Below are 18,494 nucleotides of genomic sequence, written 5' to 3'. Positions count from 1 at the left end.
GTTTTCTGCGGGACAATGAGGTAATTGGAGGAAACATCACCACCAGTTTAAAGTCTGTTCAGGTCCCAGGAATCTCTCAGGCCTCAAGGAAGTACATTTAGCTGTAGCCTAAAATGACATGAGTAAAGCCAGGGTTGGAAACAACTCCTGTTTGTTTCTTAATTGTCGTGTTTGTGGTTTGTTCTACTTTGTTTTGCTTTTTAAGTCAATTGCTGTTTAATACTTATACAGAAAGGCTTGAAGCTCAGATGTCTTATTTCCTCTGTCATAAAGATGCAATGCAGGATATGCAAGAGACGTGGGTTCGATTGCGGGGTCAGGAAAACCCCTTGGAGTAAGAAATGGCAACCTGCTCCAGTATTCTTGCTTGGAAAACTCCACGGAGGAGCCTGTCAGGCTACAGTCCATGGGGTTGCAAAGAATCAGACATGATTGAGCGACTAAGCAGCACTGCAGCTATAGTCAAAGATTTTTCTAGAACAAGATATTTAGTTATGCCAAAACAATATATAACATCACATATATCATATTCTGCCTCCCAGTTGGCACTAGTGGTAAAGAACCTGCCTGCCAAAGCAGGAGGCATAAGAGATGTGGGTTTAATCCCTGGGTTGGGAAGATCTCCTAAATGAGGGCATGGCAACTCCATTCTCCTGGCAAGAATACTGGAGAATCCCATGGACAGAGGAGTCTGGTGGACTACAGCCCATGGGGTTGCAAAAAGTCAAACACAAATGAAGCAGCTTAGCACACATGCATCCATTTCATATTCTAATAATTGGACTGTGGGCTGACTAAGAGAGTCATATAAAATCTGTCTTCTGACTGAGAAGTTTGGATAGCTTTCTGCTCACCGAGAGAAAGGAGTTGGATATCTCAGTTAATTAAGTTTCCCTTACAAAATTCATCATTTTAAATACTGTTGGTGAAATTACAAAACGTTGTCATTAAAACTATTTGCAAAGTTGACAGGTAAAAATGGAGACTTACTATTGTTTTAAATTACATTTATTTTAATACTAGTATGTTTCAACTTTATTTTCTCTCAAATATTGTATAAGAAATAGTGTTTTCTTCTCTTCCATATAGTTTATTTCATTTGTTCAATTTTTTATTCTGATTTCATTGATTTCAATGCTTTTTAATTTCTTGGTACATCAGTACTTTATATAACAAACATTTTAACATTTCATCTCTCAGTTTTTCAGAAAAAACTTTTTACCTGCAAATGTCACTTCTTGACATTTTTAGAAGTATTTAATGTTTACTGTAAAAGTGCTGAAAAATCCCTTTGTGATATACTTCTATTGCTTCTAATCTTAGACTGTTCCCCACACTTTCATTTTCTAAATATTCAATTCTATTTTTTAAACAAAATAAAATGTTTATTTAGTGAATAAAAATACCCGCTCAGTAGAGAGCAAAATTTTGAGAAAGTATTTGTTCTATAGGAATTAGCACTATTGGAAAATCATGAAAAATATGTCATTTCAAATTATAAACAAGTACCTTTGTACTAAGTCTATCAGGTACTAAGTCAAAGAAAAAAATCAACTATTTTATTAAGGAAAAACCTAGTCAGCCAAACTAGATCCTTTAGACTACCCATAATCATTCTAATTAGATTTAGTTAAATTAGCAGATTACCTGTTTTGAATTTATTCACTTTATTGCATTATTTTCATTCCTTTTTATTACCATATATGATCGTAATTTCACAATCTGGTAAATAATCACTCTCCCCAATTTTTAATCTTAAATTGGATAACAACTTTATTACTTCTTATTAAGATTATAGCACTTTTTAAATATTTACTTTGTTTATTTATTTATTTGGCTGCATTGGGTCTTAGTTGCAGCACACAGGATCTAATTTCCTGGCCAGGGATTGAACTCATGTCTCCTGCATTGGGAGCTGTAGTCTCAGCCACTGGACCACCAAGGAAGTCTCAATTGTAGCACTTTTTAAAAAAAGAAATTTTTTTTATTTTGTACTGGGGTCTAGTCAATTAATGTTGTGATCGTTTCGGTGAAGAGCGAAAGAACTCAGCCATGAATAAACATGTATCCACTCTCCCCAAACAGCCCTCCCCTCCAAGCTGCCAGGTAACATATAGCACTTTCAAATTAACAAATTTAACATCTAATGGCTTGGGCAATATCTACCCATAGGAAAAAACTTTTTAATACCTGGGTTGCCAGTGTCCTTGATGAACTGAGTGACTTCAGGGCTGATGAAGCAGATGTGGTCAGAGCAGTCATGAAGTTGACTGTTGACAAAGTGCTCAAAGGCAGACCCAGTAATACAGTCATTGAGCCAGCTTCGAGGATCCAGTAGTGAGATGTCTGACAGCCTCAGTAGACTATACATATAACTCAAGACTACCGGAACTATCTGGTACTGACTAGAGCCACTCAGAAATTCCAGAAGCTGCCTTGGGCCTACCACCCCAACCAACCTGAAAGCTGAAGATGAGTCTCAAGGTAAATAAGTCTAAAAGCTAAACTTCGAATTAGCCTGTGTACATGAATTTATGCTTCATTCTGTGTTTTCCCTCATACCTTTCAGTGTATGTGTACAAACCAAATGGATTAAATGTTTTAAAATATTTGGATACATTTTTTGTTTATTTTTTGGAGGACAATTGCTCTACAATATTGAGTTGGCCTCTGCCACACATCAACATAAATGAGCCACAGGTGAAAACAAATCTATAATGTATTCAAACAACTGTGATTGTACATATATATCAAAAGTATTAAATAAATAGATTTAGATAAAGAACAATCAAGTTACCTGTGAAATTATTAAGAGAGTTTTACTCCAAATCATGAAACCATGCCATACTATTATTGGTTTTCTGCTCCTGACTAAACATTTTCACTTCTTTTACTCCTTATTTTCTCTCCTTTCCTCTCTTCTCCCACATCTCTTCTCTCCTCTCCTCTCCTCTCCTCCTCCTTTTCCTTCCTTCTCTTCCTCCCTACTTCATTTCTCTTTTTTCCTTCTCTCCCCTTCCTTCTTCCATAAAATACATAGTGAGTCCATGCTATGCACCCAACCTTGGGTTAACTATGGAGACATGTGGAAACATAAGCAAGACGCACCTGATCTCCCCTGAATTTTTAAGTTGGAAGACTTAGATGGAAAATTAGAAAACAAAGTAAGAAATCACAACAGTATTAAATAACATTAATAATAATAATAATAAGCAAGCATTTTCTATGAGTCGATGCTGTTCTAATTGTTTTAATTGGATTTTCTAATGTAGCCCCATGACAATCCTTTGACACTAGTAGAACTGCTTCCCCTCTTCTACAGAAAGTGAAACTGAAGCCCTGAGAAAGTTAAATAACTTGGCCAGAGATGCAGAGCTAGTAAGTGATGGGAAGTATGATTCAAATGCAGGAAGGCAGACTCTAGAACCTGTAGTCTTAACCACTAAATTGTACTACACGCTGAAGAAGTTCTTTGGTCGACAATAAGGGAATAAATTAAAAAGCTTAGTTGGTTTATTTTTTACCATGAAGTCTTTTTTTTAATATATATGTATTTTGTGCTTTTTATAAACAATTTTGACCTACTTTAGCAGTGAACATTTCATCTTGATGTGGTTACTGTGAGTTGTCTTACTAAGTTTTAGTTCATGTTTATCTTTTAGGATATAGAATCTGGTTCTGTTTTAAAATACGCTCCAAATTTTGATTACAGGACTAGAAGATATTTTGGCTACAAACTAGATTGATCAAATAAATGTTCCAAATAAATGGCTTTTCAAATGGGTTTGGCAAAGGATATAAGTGTAGTGAAGATAAATTTCATGTTTAAGCAATGGTAGAGTGTTCCCTTAGGAGAAGATGTTTAATATTGCACAACTAGCATCTCCTGTGGCAATTTTGAGATAAATAAGAGGATCTTTCAGTTTGGAAACGGATGTGCTATCTACAGCTACAGCTTTATCTAAGGTTCATATTTCAAATTCTAAAGATGACGCTTCAGATACTCTGTGTGTGTATTACATATGTTTCAAGTGGTTTCTAATTTTTTCACGTGTAAATGTGCCAAATAATCCTAGAGGGGAAAAAAGGGTTCTTTGTATATTTTTGATAACATTTATTTATCAGATGTGTCTTATGCAAATATTTTCTGTCTGCAGCTTGTCTTCTCATTCTCTTGCCTTTCATAGGGCACAAGTTTACTTTTAAAGAGGTTCAGTTTATGAATTATTTCCTTTATAGATTGTGCCTTTGGTATGATATCTAAAATGTCATCTCCATACCCAAAGTCAGTATCATTTTCTCCTGTTATCTCTTGAAATTTTATAGTTTTACATTTTACATTTAGGTCAGTGATTCATTTTTAGAAAAGTTGTCTAGGTTTTTTTTGTTTTTTGTTTTTAAACATGTTCCAGTACCATTTATTGAAAAGACTGTCTTTCCTCCATTGTCAACCATTAGTTGACTTTATATATGTGGGTCTGTTTCTGGAGTCTCTACTCTGCTCCACTGATTTGTTCATCATTCTTTCACTAATATCATTCTGTCTTGATTACTGTACTATAGTAAGTATAGTAAGCTTTATAGTAAGTCTTGAAGTCAGTCTTCTGACTCTGTTCTTTACTCTTGATTTGGTTACCCTGGGGGTTTTGCCTCTCCACACAAACTTTAGAATCAGTTTTTTCATATTTTGTATGACTGGATTTTTAAATTCTTTTGTCTATATAGAATTCAAATAAGTGGATAGAAAGATCTACTCCACTGGCTCTTTTTTTCAATTGGAAGATAATTTCTATACAATATTGTGTTGATTTCTGTCTACTGGTTCTTATGGTATAGATATTCTTAGCCTTTACTGATCTCAATAATAATAATTTTAATTTAATTAATTATTTCTGACTAATTATGAGAGGATATGATTGTATATCCAGAAAAACCAACCTAGTGAAAAGAATGAATATACAAACTTATTATTAAAAAAAGAATAATTTGAAAGACATGTTAAGTAGAACTGCAAGGGCATTTCAAAGAGATTGTTGCAAACTTGGCCCCAGACTGCTAAAAATGGCTTTCTGAGGGGGAAATGGGAATTGGGGTTTAGTGGTCACAGAGTTTCTATTTGGAGTAATAAAAATGTTTTAGAAATAGACAGTGGTGATGGTTACACAATATTATAAATATTATTAATGTCATTGTGTTATAACATTAAAATTGTTAAAATAAAGTTTTATGTTATATTTGATCACAGTTTTTACAATTAATAATTATAAAACCAATTGTAACCCCAAAGTATTGAATTATATATTTTAAATGAGTGAGTAGTATGTTATATGAGTTATACCCCAATAAAATTTTTTGCCCTCTTGAAGAATGAATGGCTTCACAGAGCTGATGACATATAGTTCTCAAAAGATAAGAGGAAGGTTACCAGATAGAAAAAAGAAAAAAAGGCTTTTTAAGGAGAGCTATTTCTTGCACTGAGATTTTTATCTTTACAGAAAAGGACTGTCTTTACTACCTGTCTCTAAACTGTGGCCATAAGTCCAGAACCATTAACCTTTCATCAAGAACAATTCTTTGGAGGGGGGAGGAGCCAAGATGGCGGAGGAGTAGGACGGGGAGAACACTTTCTCCCCCACAAATTCATCAAAAGAGCATTTAAACGTCGAGTAAATTCCACAAAACAACTTCTGAATGCCGGCAGAGGACATCAGGCACCCAGAAAAGCAATCCAACTCTTCAAAAGGAGGTAGGAAAAAATATAAAAGACAAAAAAAGAGACAAAAGAGGGAGGGACGGAGTCCCGGGAAGGGAGTCTTAAAAAGAGAGAAGTTTCCAAACACCAGGAAACCTTCTCACTGCCGAATCTGTGCCGAGCTTTGGAAGCACAGAGGGCAACATAACAGGGAGAAAAAATAAATAAACAATTAAAACTCGAAGATTGCGAGTCCTACGGTAACTCCCCCAGCGGAGAAGCAGCGCAGACACCTGCACGCGCCATTAGCAAGCTGGGGCTGGGCAGGGAGACGCAGCGCGGGCTGCATCGCTTAGAGTAAGAATCTGGCCTGAATACCCTGAGCGCTATCTGAGCGAAATAATTTGGGCTAGCAAACCAGACTGTGGGATATCTACCAAGCGAAAAGCCAGCCCCAACCTAAGACACCGCCAGGCCTGCGCACGGAACAAAGAATTGAACAGAGATAGCTGGCTGCAGACCTTCCCCCTCCGGTGATAGGCAGCCAGAGCCGGAAGGGGGCAATCGCAGCCCCAGAGAGACATTATCTATAAACCTGTAAGCAGGCTTCTTTGCTAACTAAAACTTCTTGGGGGTCTGGACGGTTCACATCTGCCTGAGAAGGTACGCCGGTTTTACACCCAGATAACCAAGTGGCGGGGAGGCGATAAGTCGCAGCACTGGCGCTCGCCAAACACCTCATCACTTGAGCTGCTCGGACCTGGGAAGAGCAACAAAACTCAGGCCCAACTGAGTCTGCGCCTCTGAGGACTACCCGAGTGCCTGAACCTGAGCGGCTTGGACCTGGGAGGTACATGCAACCCAGAGCCAGCCTCGGATTGTTCCCAGCAGAACAACCTAGAGCCCGAGCAGTGTGGGCATGGAGGCTACACGCGCCGTGAGCGGGGGCAGACTCAGTGTGGCTGAGGCAGTGCAAGCGCATGCCAGTGTTATTTGTTTGCAGCATCCCTCCCTCCCTCCCCATAGCGCAACTGAACAAAGAGAAGAAATACAGCTACACCCATCAGAACACCGACACAAGCTTCCCTAACCAGGAAACCTTGACAAGCCACCTGTACAAACCCACACACAGCGAGGAAAAGCCACAATAAAGAGAACTTCACAAACTGCCAGAATACAGAAAGGACACCCCAAACTCAGCAATTTAAACAAGATGAAGAGACAGAGGAATAGCCAGCAGATAAAGGAACAGGATAAATGCCCACCAAACCAAACAAAAGAGGAAGAGATAGGGAAACTACCTGATAAAGAATTCCAAATAATGATAGTGAAATTGATCCAAAATCTTGAAATTAAAATGGAATCACAGATAAATAGCTTGGAGACAAGGATTGAGAAGATACAAGAAAGGTTTAACAAGGACCTAGAAGAAATAAAAAAGAGTCAATATATAATGAATAATGCAATAAATGAAATTAAAAACACTCTGGAGGCAGCAAATAGTAGAATAACAGAGGCAGAAGATAGGATTAGTGAATTAGAAGATAGAATGGTAGAAATAAATGAATCAGAGAGAATAAAAGAAAAACGAATTAAAAGAAATGAGGACAATCTCAGAGACCTCCAGGACAATATTAAACGCTACAACATTCGAATCATAGGGGTTCCAGAAGAAGAAGACAAAAAGAAAGACCATGAGAAAATACTTGAGGAAATAGTTGAAAACTTCCCTAAACTGGGGAAGGAAATAATCACCCAAGTCCAAGAAACCCAGAGAATCCCAAACAGGATAAACCCAAGGCGAAACACCCCAAGACACATATTAATCAAATTAACAAAGATCAAACACAAAGAACAAATATTAAAAGCAGCAAGGGAAAAACAACAAATAACACACAAGGGAATTCCCATAAGGATAACAGCTGATCTTTCAATAGAAACTCTTCAAGCCAGGAGGGAATGGCAAGACATACTTAAAGTGATGAAAGAAAATAACCTACAGCCCAGATTATTGTACCCAGCAAGGATTTCATTCAAGTATGAAGGAGAAATCAAAAGCTTTTCAGACAAGCAAAAGCTGAGAGAATTCTGCACCACCAAACCAGCTCTCCAACAAATACTAAAGGATATTCTCTAGACAGGAAACACAAAAATGGTGTATAAATTCGAACCCCAAACAATAAAGTAAATGGCAATGGGATCATACTTATCAGTAATTACCTTAAACGTAAATGGGTTGAATGCCCCAACCAAAAGACAAAGACTGGCTGAATGGATACAAAAACAAGACCCCTACATATGTTGTCTACAGGAGACCCACCTCAAAACAGGGGACACATACAGACTGAAAGTGAAGGGTTGGAAAAAGATTTTCCATGCAAATAGGGACCAAAAGAAAGCAGGAGTAGCAATACTCATATCAGATAAAATAGACTTTAAAACAAAGGCTGTGAAAAGAGACAAAGAAGGTCACTACATAATGATCAAAGGATCAATCCAAGAAGAAGATATAACAATTATAAATATATATGCACCCAACACGGGAGCACCGCAGTATGTAAGACAATTGCTAACAAGTATGAAAGGAGAAATTAATAATAACACAATAATAGTGGGAGACTTTAATACCCCACTCACACCTATGGATAGATCAACTAAACAGAAAATTAACAAGGAAACACAAACTTTAAACAGTACAATAGACCAGTTAGACCTAATTGATATCTATAGGACATTTCATCCCAAAACAATGAATTTCACCTTTTTCTCAAGCGCACATGGAACCTTCTCCAGGATAGATCACATCCTGGGCCATAAAGCTAGCCTTGGTAAACTCCAAAAAATAGAAATCATTCCAAGCATCTTTTCTGACCACAATGCAGTAAGATTAGATCTCAATTACAGGAGAAAAACTATTAAGAATTCCAACATATGGAGGCTGAACAACACGCTGCTGAATAACCAACAAATCACAAAAGAAATCAAAAAAGAAATCAAAATTTGCATAGAAACGAATGAAAATGAAAACACAACAACCCAAAACCTGTGGGACACAGTAAAAGCAGTCCTAAGGGGAAAGTTCATAGCAATACAGGCACACCTCAAGAAACAAGAAAAAAGTCAAATAAATAACCTAACTCTACACCTAAAACAACTAGAAAAGGAAGAAATGAAGAACCCCAGGGTTAGTAGAAGGAAAGAAATCTTAAAAATTAGAGCAGAAATAAATGCAAAAGAAACAAAAGAGACCATAGCAAAAATCAACAAAGCCAAAAGCTGGTTCTTTGAAAGGATAAATAAAATTGACAAACCATTAGCCAGACTCATCAAGAAACAAAGGGAGAAAAATCAAATCAATAAAATTAGAAACGAAAATGGAGAGATCACAACAGACAACACAGAAATACAAAGGATCATAAGAGACTACTATCAGCAATTATATGCCAATAAAATGGACAACGAGGAAGAAATGGACAAATTCTTAGAAAAGTACAACTTTCCAAAACTCGACCAGGAAGAAATAGAAAACCTTAACAGACCCATCACAAGCACGGAAATTGAAACTGTAATCAAAAATCTTCCAGCAAACAAAAGCCCCGGTCCAGATGGCTTCACAGCTGAATTCTACCAAAAATTTAGAGAAGAGCTAACACCTATCCTGCTCAAACTCTTCCAGAAAATTGCAGAGGAAGGTAAACTTCCAAACTCATTCTATGAGGCCACCATCACCCTAATACCAAAACCTGACAAAGATCCCACAAAAAAAGAAAACTACAGGCCAATATCACTGATGAACATAGATGCAAAAATCCTTAACAAAATTCTAGCAATCCGAATCCAACAACACATTAAAAAGATCATACACCATGACCAAGTGGGCTTTATCCCAGGGATGCAAGGATTCTTCAATATCCGCAAATCAATCAATGTAATACACCACATTAACAAATTGAAAAATAAAAACCATATGATTATCTCAATAGATGCAGAGAAAGCCTTTGACAAAATTCAACACCCATTTATGATAAAAACTCTCCAGAAAGCAGGAATAGAAGGAACATACCTCAACATAATAAAAGCTATATATGACAAACCCACAGCAAACATTATCCTCAATGGTGAAAAATTGAAAGCATTTCCTCTAAAGTCAGGAACAAGACAAGGGTGCCCACTTTCACCATTACTATTCAACATAGTTTTGGAAGTTTTGGCCACAGCAATCAGAGCAGAAAAAGAAATAAAAGGAATCCAAATTGGAAAAGAAGAAGTAAAACTCTCACTATTTGCAGATGACATGATCCTCTACATAGAAAACCCTAAAGACTCCACTAGAAAATTACTAGAACTAATCAATGATTATAGTAAAGTTGCAGGATACAAAATCAACACACAGAAATCCCTTGCATTCCTATACACTAATAATGAGAAAACAGAAAGAGAAATTAAGGAAACAATTCCATTCACCATTGCAACGAAAAGAATAAAATACTTAGGAATATATCTACCTAAAGAAACTAAAGACCTATATATAGAAAACTATAAAACACTGGTGAAAGAAATCAAAGAGGACACTAATAGATGGAGAAATATACCATGTTCATGGATTGGAAGAATCAATACTGTGAAAATGAGTATACTACCCAAAGCAATTTATAGATTCAATGCAATCCCTATCAAGCTACCAACAGTATTCTTCACAGAGCTAGAACAAATAATTTCACAATTTGTATGGAAATACAAAAAACCTCGAATAGCCAAAGCGATCTTGAGAAAGAAAAATGGAACTGGAGGAATCAACCTACATGACTTCAGGCTCTACTACAAAGCCACAGTTATCAGGACAGTATGGTACTGGCACAAAGACAGAAATATAGATCAATGGAACAAAATAGAAAGCCCAGAGATAAATCCACGCACATATGGACACCTTATCTTTGACAAAGGAGGCAAGAATATACAATGGATTAAAGACAATCTCTTTAACAAGCGGTGCTGGGAAATCTGGTCAACCACTTGTAAAAGAATGAAACTAGAACACTTTCTAACACCATATACAAAAATAAACTCAAAATGGATTAAAGATCTCAACGTAAGACCAGAAACTATAAAACTCCTAGAGGAGAACATAGGCAAAACACTCTCTGACATACATCACAGCAGGATCCTCTATGACCCACCTCCCAGAATATCGGAAATAAAAGCAAAAATAAACAAATGGGACCTAATTAAACTTAAAAGCTTCTGCACATCAAAGGAAACTATTAGCAAGGTGAAAAGACAGCCTTCAGAATGGGAGAAAATAATAGCAAATGAAGCAACTGACAAACAACTAATCTCAAAAATATACAAGCAACTCCTACAGCTCAACTCCAGAAAAATAAATGACCCAATCAAAAAATGGGCCAAAGATCTAAATAGACATTTCTCCAAAGAAGACATACAGAGGGCTAACAAACACATGAAAAGATGCTCAACATCACTCATTATCAGAGAAATGCAAATCAAAACCACTATGAGGTACCATTTCACACCAGTCAGAATGGCTGCGATCCAAAAGTCTACAAATAATAAATGCTGGAGAGGGTGTGGAGAAAAGGGAACCCTCTTACACTGTTGGTGGGAATGCAAACTAGTACAGCCACTATGGAGAACAGTGTGGAGATTCCTTAAAAACCTGGAAATAGAACTGCCTTATGTTCCAGCAATCCCACTGCTGGGCATACACACTGAGGAAACCAGAAGGGAAAGAGACACGTGTACCCCAATGTTCATCGCAGCACTGTTTATAATAGCCAGGACATGGAAGCAACCTAGATGTCCATCAGCAGATGAATGGATAAGAAAGCTATGGTACCTATACACAATGGAGTATTACTCAGCCATTAAAAAGAATACATTTGAATCAGTTCTAATGAGGTGGATGAAACTGGAGCCTATTATACAGAGTGAAGTAAGCCAGAAGGAAAAACACCAATACAGTATACTAACACATATATATGGAATTTAGAAAGATGGTAACGATAACCCTGTATACGAGACAGCAAAAGAGACACTGATGTATAGAACAGTCTTATGGACTCTGTGGGAGAGGGAGAGGGTTGGAAGATTTGGGAGAATGGCATTGAATTATTAATAAAATTAAAAAAAAATAAAAATAAAAATAAAAACAACCCCAAAAAATAAATAAATATATAAAGTTATTACAAAAAAAAAAAAAGAACAATTCTTTGAGTCAAGAAGGCAATTAGTGTCAAAAAAGAAAAGAAAAAAAACCAAAAAGTCTAACCTAAATATTTAAAGGACTTGGAGGAGCTCAGGGGAACAAACTAATAAGGAGAATCAGCCATCTTGGTTTCCTTCTTTCTGACAATCAGTTCAGTTCAGTCGCTCAGTCGTGTCCAACTCTTTGCACCCCCATGAATCGCAGCACGCCAGGCCTCCCTGTCCATCACCAACTCCTGGAGTTCACTGAGACTCACGTCCATTGAGTCAGTGATGCCATCCAGCCATCTCATCCTCTGTCGTCCCCTTCTCCTCCTGCCCCCAATCCCTCCCAGCATCAGAGTCTTTTCCAATGAGTCAACTCTTCGCATGAGGTGGCCAAAGTACTGGAGTTTCAGCTTTAGCATCATTCTTTCCAAAGAAATCCCAGGGCTGATCTTCAGAATGGACTGGTTGGATCTCCTGGCAGTCCAAGGGACTCTCAAGAGTCTTCTCCAACAACCACAGTTCAAAAGCATCAATTCTTCGGTGCTCAGCCTTCTTCACAGTCCAACTCTCACATCCATACATGACCACAGGAAAAACCATAGCCTTGACTAGACGGACCTTTGTTGGCAAAGTAATGTCTCTGCTTTTCAATATGATATCTAGGTTGGTCATAACTTTCCTTCCAAGGAGTAAGCATCTTTTAATTTCATGGCTGCAGTCACCATCTGCAGTGATTTTGGAGCCAAAAAGAAATAAAGTCTGACACTGTTTCCCCATCTATTTCCCATGAAGTGATGGGACCAGATGCCATGATCTTCATTTTCTGAATATTGAGCTTTAAGCCAACTTTTTCACTCTCCTCTATCACTTTCATCAATGGTCTTCATTAATTTTAACTATGCAATCATGCTTCCTGATTTCTTTACAAAAACAAATATCCAATAGTTCTTATGATGTAAAGATCCCAATAACAACTAAATAAAAGAAGAGTCTAGGCTAATAAATGATAAAGGTATTGTGGAAGATTTTGAAGAATTGGAACTAACTCTTCTTGGGACTTCCAGAGTGGACTTTCCATTGATTACTCAGGGTCAAGTTGTGTTTATTCATGGTTTTATTGGTGATGGCCTTTCTGATCAGTGTGGGGTAATAACTCATAGTTTTGATTTGCATTTCTCAGCTAATTAGTGATGCTGAGCATCTTTTTCATGGTGCTTTTCTGAATGTCTCTGAGGGACATTGTCACAACTGAAGCAGTGTTGGGGGGTGAGGAGGCTGAAATGTTGCTGCTAACATCTAGTGGGTAGAGGTCAAGGTGTGTCTTCTGACAATGCACAGGACAGCCCCCAACAACAAATAATTACTGGCCCAGTTGAGAGTTCTACAATTGAGAGACCTGCCCCACAAAAAAATACCTAAGAGTAGGAATTATAAAGGTGTATGGTAAGTGCATCTTTAACTTTACCAGAAACAACCAAATTGTTTTCTAGAACATGTGTATTTTTGACATTCTCACCAGCAATGAAAGTGCCATGTCTTTACCAGCAGTTGAAATTGCAGAGTTTTCATTTTTTGTATTTTTTTTTTTTTGCCATTCTAGTAGGTACATAGGATCAGCTCATCAGAGTTTTAATTTGGATGTCTTTAGTGCCAAATCACATGGATTATATATTTTTATTTTGCTTACTTGCCATCCATTATATCTTTTTGGTGAAGGATCTATTCAAGTTTGGGGGCCTAATTTTTAATTGAATTATTTGCTTTCTTACTGTTGAATTTTGAGAGTTCTTTTTATACAATTGTCCCATGGACAATGTGGAGGTTGGGGGACCAACTCTCCACACAGTCAAAAATCCGAGTATAACTTACAGTCAGCTCTACTTACACTATGTGTCAGGTATACTAGAAGTATAACTCATAGTCATTTACAAACAGTAAATGCAACTCCTCCATACACTTGATTCCACATCCATGGATTCAATCAGCGGCAGATCCTGTAGAACTGGCATGTTTATTGTTGAAAACAATCCACATGTAAGTGGACCTGTGCTGTTCAAACTCATGTTAATCAAGTGTTCACTGTATTTTATAGATACAAGTGCTTTGTTGAATGTATAATTTGCAAATATTTTCTCCCATTCCTTTCCTTGTCATTTCATTCTCTCAACAGTATCTTTTGGAAAGAAAAATGTTTTAACTTTGATGAAGTCCCATATTATTATTTTTTTAATTTTATGGATCATGTTTTTAGCATTGTATCTAAGAAATCTGACTAACCACAGGAGGTTAAGATAATTTGCTTCCTTAAAACTTTTATGGGTTTAACACTTTATGATCCACTTGAGTTAATTTTTGTATAATTTGTGAGGTTTAGGTTGATATTCATTTTATTACCATACAGATGGCTGATGATTCTAACCACATTATAAAACTATCATTTTTCCATTGAACTTCCTTTCTACATTCCTCAAAAGTCAGGTCACCTTATTTGTGTGGCTACATTCCTGGACTTTCTATTCTGTTTTACTCACCTTTGTGTCTATTCCTTCATTAATTCTGTACTGTGTCAACTACTGTATCTTTATAATGAGTCTTGAATTATTTTAGTGTGGCTTCCAACTCTATTCTTCTTTTTAAAACTTGCTTTGTCTGTGCTACTTCCTTTGCTTTTCCGTATAAATTTTAGAATTATCTTATCTAGATCAACAAAAATTCCTGTGAAGATTTTGTTTCAAATCATGTTAAATCTATAGTTTGATGACAGTTATATTGAGTCTTCCAATCCATGAACACTGTATGTGTTCAACACTGTATGAACATTTTTATGTATATAATATTTTTTTCAGTATTTTAAAGTTTCAGACTATAAATTCTGCCTTATTTGGTTGGGATTTTATCTCAGGATTTCATTTTTTAATCGCTTGTAAATGGCATTATGTAGATTGATGCTTTTGAACTGTGGTGTTGGAGAAGACTCTTGAGAGTCCCTTGGACTGCAAGGAGATCCAACCAGTCCATCCTAAAGGAGATCAGTCCGGAATATTCATTGGAGGGACTGATGCTGAAGCTGAAACTAATACTTTGGCCACCTGATGCAAAGAGCTGACTCATTTGAAAAGACCCTGATGCTGGGAAAGATTGAAGGCAGGAGGAGAAAGGGACGACAGAGGATGAGATGGTTGGATGGCATCCCGACTCAATGGACGTGGTTTGGGTGGACTCCAGGAGTTGGCGATGGACAGGGAGGCCTGGCGTGCTGCGGTTCATGGGGTCACAAAGAGTCTGACACGACTGAGCGACTGAACTGAACTGAAATAGCATTATGTGGGTTTTTATATCTGATTTTTCACTGCTAAAATTATGGTGTACAGAAAAAAACTGAATTTTGTGTTACCCTTATAGCCTATGACCTTGATAAAATTACGTAATAGTTCTGGGAGCATTTTTGTCGGCTCTTCAGGATTTTCTATGTGGCCGATCAAGTCACCTGGGACAAATAGAGCAAATAGGTTCGGTTTTATCCCCTCATTTCCAGTGTATGTGCTTTACTTCCTCTTTCTTCTCTTGCTACAATGGCCAGCCCTTCCAGTATGATGTTAAACAGAAGTGGTGAAAATGGACATCCTTGCCTTCTTTACAGTCTCGGGGATTAAGAATCCTTTTCACCATTAAGAATTATGTTAGCTCTATATTTGCTATGGATGTACTTTAATGGGTTAAAGAGGTTCTCTTTCATTCCTAGCTTGCTAAAGGTTTTGTCATAAATGACATGTGAATCTTATCAAATGTTTTCTGTATAAATTGATATGATCAAGTATTTTTTTCTTCTGTAGCCTGTTGACATGGTTGAATATTTTGATTGATTTTTAAAAACATTAAACCAGCAATTGTATTCCTGGGATAAAATCCAGTTAGTTATGGTCTATTAGTCTTGTTCTATATTGCTAGGTTTGATTTGTTAATATTTTGTTGAGGATGTTTGCGCCTATGTTCATAAAGCATATTGGTCTGTTATTTTATTTCCTTGTACTCTTTGGGCATCAGTATAATGTTGGCCTAATAACATAATTTAGGGATTTTCCTTTCTCTTCTATCCTTTAGAAAAAGAGACTGCGTAAAATTAGTGTTCTTTATTTTTTAAGTATGTGATAGAATTTTACCATGTAAAATGACTATCTGGGCCTAGATGTTTCTATTTTGGAAGAGTTTTAACTATTCAGAACATCTATTTATTCTTGGTGACTTTTGGTAGTTTATGTCATTAAGGTATTCATCCATTTTATCTAAGTTGCCAAATTTACATTCATAGAGTAGCTTGTGGTTTTCCATTATTATCTTTAATGTCTGTAATTTCCTTAATAATGTCTCTTTTGCCAATGCTAATATTGGTTATTTATACCTACTCTTTCTTTTTTCAATATCAGTTTGGCTAAAGTTTGATCAATTCTATTAATCATTTTAAAGAACCAACTTTTGTTCTATTGATTTTCTCCATTGTATTTGTTTCCAATTTTAATGATTTCTACTGTAATATTCATTATTTCCTTATTTCTGCTTTCTCTTCTTGTTCTTTAAGGTGGAAATTAGATTATTGATTTTGTACCTTTCTTCTTTTTTAAAATAACCACTTAATTTATAAATGAGTTATACATGAAAGAAAAAAAGAACAAATTCAAAAGTATAGTTGTTGACTCCTGCATTGCTCTTCTTTCACTTATAAATTTCACTCTACTACCTTAGCTGTACTGGAAACACAACAAATATTAATGTTATATTGCCATTTTTGTTTAGTTCAAAATGTTCTCTCATGTCCCTTGAAGCTTATTCTTTGATTCATGGATTATGGAGAATTGTGTCACTTAATTTCCAAATGCTGAGAGATTTACCAGTTATTGTTCTGTTACTGATTTCCAGTATAATTTCATTATGGTCAGAGAACAAACTTTGTGTAATTTCAGTCACTTTAAAGTCTATTAAGGTTTATTTTATGACTTTAGATATGTTCTATCTTGGTGAATGTTTTATGTGCACTGAAAATATATATTCTGCTATTGCTGGGTGAAATGTTCTGTAAATGTCAAACAGATTCAGTTAATTGTATTCTTTAGTTCTTCTATATTTTTGCTGACTGTTTTAGATTCCTAGGGCTGCCATTACAAATTGTCACTAATTTGGTGGCTTAAAACAACATAAATGTATTCTCTCACAGTTATGAAGGCCAGAATTCTAAAATCAAGATGTCAACAGATACGATTCCTTCTGGGGGTTCTGAAGGAGCGTATACTCCATGCCTCTCTCCTAGCTTCTGGTGGATGCTGGCAGTCCTTGGTATTCTTGGCCTACAGAAGCATCACTGCCATCTCTGCCATCAGATTCACCTTCCCCTTGTGCATCCTCTCCCTTCTTCTCTTTTAAAAGGACACTTGTCATGGGCTTTAGGGTCCACCCAGGATGATTGCATCTCAAGATTAAAATCAAAGATGCAATTAAAGTTGCTAATCAGCTGACCTTAAAATAGGGAATACTGCATTATATTGAATTACCTAGGTGGGCCAAATGTAACAAGGGTCCTCAAAAGTAAAACAGGGGAAAAAAAAAAAAAAAAAGGAGGAAGGCAAAGGAGGGAGGACCAGACAGCCGGCTAAGAAGAACTTGGCCCAAAGTTGCTGGCTTTCACTGATGGAGGAGCCAAGAAAAGCAGACAAATTCTAGAAGCTAGAAAAGGCAAGGGCATGTACTCTCCCACAGAGTGTCCAGAAAGGTGTACATACTGTCAACACCTTGACTTTAGCCCAGTTGAACCTCATTCTGGAATTTTGACCTCAAGAAACCTAACATAAAATACATTTGTATGGTGTAAGCCACCAAGTTGGTGATAATATGTCACAGCAGTGGTTATAATACAGTTATAACTACTGTCTTAAAGTTTTTGATGACTTCAACAGCTATGTGTCTAAGAGTTAGTAACTTTGCTTATTCTCCTGAAAGTTACAGTTTTCCGGGTTCCTCATATGCTAAATCGTTTTGGCTCAGATACTGGATATTTTAACTATTGTGCTATGAGGTTCGGGTCTTGTTAAACCCTAAAGATAATGTTGATTTTTTTTTTAACCAGGCAATCAAACCTAGTTAGGGTAAACCCATAACTTCCAACCTACTTTTTACAAGCCCTAGTTTCAAGGTCTGTTCAGTTCTGTAAGCCTTTGCCTGTACTGTTTGAATCTGTCCCATGCATCTAACATCCAGTGGCCACCCTGGGACCTGGGCAATGTCCAGCCTGTAGTTCAATTCCCCCAAGCCTTTAGCATGCTATTTAGGGTAAGAGTGACACGGGCTAACCTCCGCTTTGTGGGATAACCCTTTTGAGCTTTGTCTTCTCTGCCCACTCTATGGAATCCCTACTTTTGGCCCTTCAGCCAGGCAAATGGGGCAAGAAGAAGGTTTCGTAGCCTGCATGAGAAACTTAACATGTTTCCCTATAACTCCTGTAGCACCTGAATCAGGCAGGAGCATTTGAACAAGGCCCAGGTGGCTCAGTGGTAAAGAATCTGCCTGACAGGCAGGAGACGTGGGTTTGATCCCTGAGTCTGGG

General features: G+C 36.9%; 1 protein-coding gene across 1 annotated transcript in view; it reads right to left on the bottom strand.

The window, feature by feature from the left end:
• The window catches only part of LOC109570021 (NXPE family member 2), a 38,948-nt gene that overhangs the window by 9,409 nt on the left and 11,045 nt on the right, over positions 1-18,494 (bottom strand). The gene's annotated exons all lie outside the window — the stretch shown is intronic.

Source organism: Bos indicus, chromosome 15, assembly GCF_029378745.1.
Source record: "Bos indicus isolate NIAB-ARS_2022 breed Sahiwal x Tharparkar chromosome 15, NIAB-ARS_B.indTharparkar_mat_pri_1.0, whole genome shotgun sequence".
Classification (NCBI taxonomy): Eukaryota; Metazoa; Chordata; class Mammalia; order Artiodactyla; family Bovidae; genus Bos; species Bos indicus.
Note: the sequence above shows the minus strand (reverse complement) of the source record. Positions and strands in the feature narration are given on the sequence as shown.